Raw genomic sequence first — 3,484 nt, forward strand, 5'->3', positions numbered from 1 at the left:
ATGTTGTCGTAGCAATAGCAGCTTTAAGTTTGGTTCTCATACCTACAACGTAGATTTTAAAAGAAGGTGAAGTAAAACGATCAAGTAAGAATGGAGCAAAATGTTTTCCTAACTAAAAAAAAAGTTGAATTTATATTTGAGACTCGAATTAATTAGGCCTATTTGATATGTTTGCCTTCTTCTTACAACCCATTCAGGTAAAATTAAATTCATTATGACCATCCCCTGAACTGAATATTAAATACAAAACAGCAAAATACACTCACTGACAACACGCTTGATCACCTGGAGGGTAAGTTACACTTAAGGTTTGACATAACACAATATTCATGACGGAACAGACTAGGACACGCACGTGTGTGTGGTCGTGCCAGCCAGGTAAATACGTATGGCGCATTGTTAACCCCCTTTCTGCTAAACAGGATGAATTTAGAAAATAAAAATATTTGAATACAAATGTACTCTTTGGTTGTTTGGATAGCACTATCACTTTTGCAAAACAAAACAGAGCAAAAAACAAAAATGATAGAAAACCTCAACAATAACCACAACGACAACAAAATAAAAACAACAACATATACAAACAGAGAACAAAAAGAAAAAATACGAAAGGAAAAATATGGTATTAGGTTCAAACAGTAGGTATACTGATGTCCACTTTAATCCTCTATTCCCCTCCTCACTCCCTAATCCTCTCCCCTTGTCCCCTCCCCTCGCCCCCCCCCCCTTTTTCCTCCAACCCCCCCCCCCCCCCCCACCACCCTCCCTCCCCCCCCCCCCCCCCCCCCCCCCCCCCCCCCCCCCCCCCCCCCCCTTTTTCCCTCCTCCACCCCATTTTTTTCCCGTCACGAGCCCAACAAACAAACAATATGTCAACGCGTCAACGTGTTCGCCAATCGGCCAGGAGGATTGACATATGGATACTGAATAGTCAGCCGATATCATCACTCTGCTGGATAACATAACGGATCTGAAGTGAGGGGAAGAATAGATTGAAACGCAAAGAAACAAATGAGTGTATTTAAATAAATATTTGAATGAATGAATAAAAGAGTGAACACATTCATTAATAAATAGGAATGATTGAGTAAGTGAATAAATGAAGCAATGAAAGAGAGACAGAATGAATGAATGAACGAACGAATGAATGAGTGAATGAATATATGAACGAATGAATGAAACTATTTGAAAATTTTGACTTTTGGCAAGTGAAAAAATATCAGTAATTGAACCCATTTCTAGAATTAATTAAATAGCTAACTAGAACATCTAGGATCATGATGATCACAATATCGCTTTTAACTTTAGACTATTGCCACATTGAGCTATCATGTTACGAATAATATATGCAAGAGTATGCAAAAGAGTTCAAAGGCACGCCCGTCGATATGAAATGTCAGGCCCACTATTTTGTTGGACAGTAGATATTATACTGGTCCCCAAGTGAGAAAGATCCAAGAGTAAAGACAGTGTATTAGATGGTGTTATTGGCATATGACTCTTCTTTCAACCGCTTAAATATTGCAGGTTTTTTTTTTTTTAGTATTTGTTCAAATGTAAAGAAAAACATACACAGGAAAATGTTCCTTTGGAAAGAAGACTCTTATCTCTGAACACATATTTTTCCCCTTGAATTAAACTGATTTTGGATCCAAAAGACGAATAAACAACTTTGAGTAGATGTTAAAATAACTTTTATCCTATACTGTAGGAAAAATAAACACTTCCTGTGTATAATGTAGTCTTTTTAAATATGATGATCATCAGAATAATTTTGGGCAAAAAATGCTCACGTCGATTTTATGACTAATATTATGTGATTACTGAAATTTACGTAGGTTGTCAAATTCTAAGGAGCTCAAGTTTGGCTCTAAACGATGACCTCTTGAACTGTTGAAACTTCAAAACAGGTAATTCACACGCCATCCTGTTTACTATAAAGGGTTGGGGAAAGGGAGGGGGGGGGGGGAGGAAAGAGTTAGGGAGGGGAAGAGGAAGAAAGTCTTTGGGAAGGGGGGGGGGGGGGGGAGTAATAATGTTAGCGTACCAGAACCCCTTTAATTATGGAGCACATACATCAACACCCAGACTGATGGCATATTATTCACTGAGGGAGCTTTCAAATGAAGTGAGATCCTGACCTATGTTTATTGCAATAAATTATGAAAAGTTCAAATGGGATATTGCACCAACACCACCGACCAATAAGGGTAACAATAAAATTGTACGTTCATTGGCGAGACCTCTGTGTCAGACAGCCGTGTATATGTTAATGTCATGTTGTAATGTTTGCTCAGTTCAAATCCATCTGTGCACTTTAAGTAATGAAACGTCTGTTTGCATTTCACTCGCTCTGTTGTCATCAAGGGGAAACCGGGGTGTTGTAATGTGCAATACAACGAATTCTACTCGAAATGGGAACGGTCCGGTGGTCTAAAATAGCTAGCAGTCAGCAAAAAGAGAAGGTTTTGGACATTGATTAACGTTTTCTTTTTAACCATCGGCTCCCTCCCTACCCTTCTCAGTTTAGTTTTTTTCCTTCTCTTGCATGTTAACTCTGCAGTGAATTAAGATCATTTGAATCCAGATTATATTGGCTACTTAAATTTTTTTTTTTTTTTAAAGGCTTTTCATGAATGGATTATCTAACACAATTAAAATATTCCTTTTCAGAAATACAATTATCTGTGTGTTTTTATACCCAACATATTTTTCGAAGGTGATGAATGATTTCAGGAGAATTACTTTTCCATCTAAAGTGTTTATTTTAGCAAGAGGTTTTTAGCTCCTCGTTTTCCGTTCAAGGAAGTCCATGTTTTCTCTTGCCCGAGAGGATCGTTTTCCGAGTTCTTTAATTAAAAAGGACAGTGAAGTCTGCTTCTGAAGAAGGAAGCATACGTGTACGAATTGGTTAGCCTAAAAGACCGAATTTGATCTTACATAGTATAGTTTCATCACGCAAAGTTCTACAATATGAGCTGGACGGCCTCTCACTCCCTCTCACCCACAACAACGTTGATAGGCAATATTTTTGCCAGTTATTTTCTTTTGCCCACAATTGTCAGTAAAGTTGACCCGATGACCACAAAGCTAGCGTTTGTAATACTATCGTCGCCATGTTGTCATAACAATGTCTTTTCAGTAATGTCTCGACTAAAATGTAGAAATATGTAAGAAGGCAAACGACTACGACTCAGTTAATACCCCAGAGAGAGAGAGAGAGAGAGAGAGAGAGAGAGAGAGAGAGAGAGAGAGAGAGAGAGAGAGAGAGAGAGAGAGAGAGAGAGAGAGAGGGGCGAGTAATGAAAGAGCAACACTTGGAGAAAGACACCCATTAGTATAGATGTCTTCTTCCGAAACTGTCAATGCTTTCAAAAATATTACACACACACACACACACACACACACACACACACACACACACACACACACACACACACACACACAAGCCTCTTCGCTGTGCTCTTCCACTGCGAGAGGTTCC

The sequence above is a fragment of the Aplysia californica genome, unplaced genomic scaffold (assembly GCF_000002075.1).
Source record: "Aplysia californica isolate F4 #8 unplaced genomic scaffold, AplCal3.0 scaffold00104, whole genome shotgun sequence".
NCBI lineage: Eukaryota > Metazoa > Mollusca > Gastropoda > Aplysiida > Aplysiidae > Aplysia > Aplysia californica.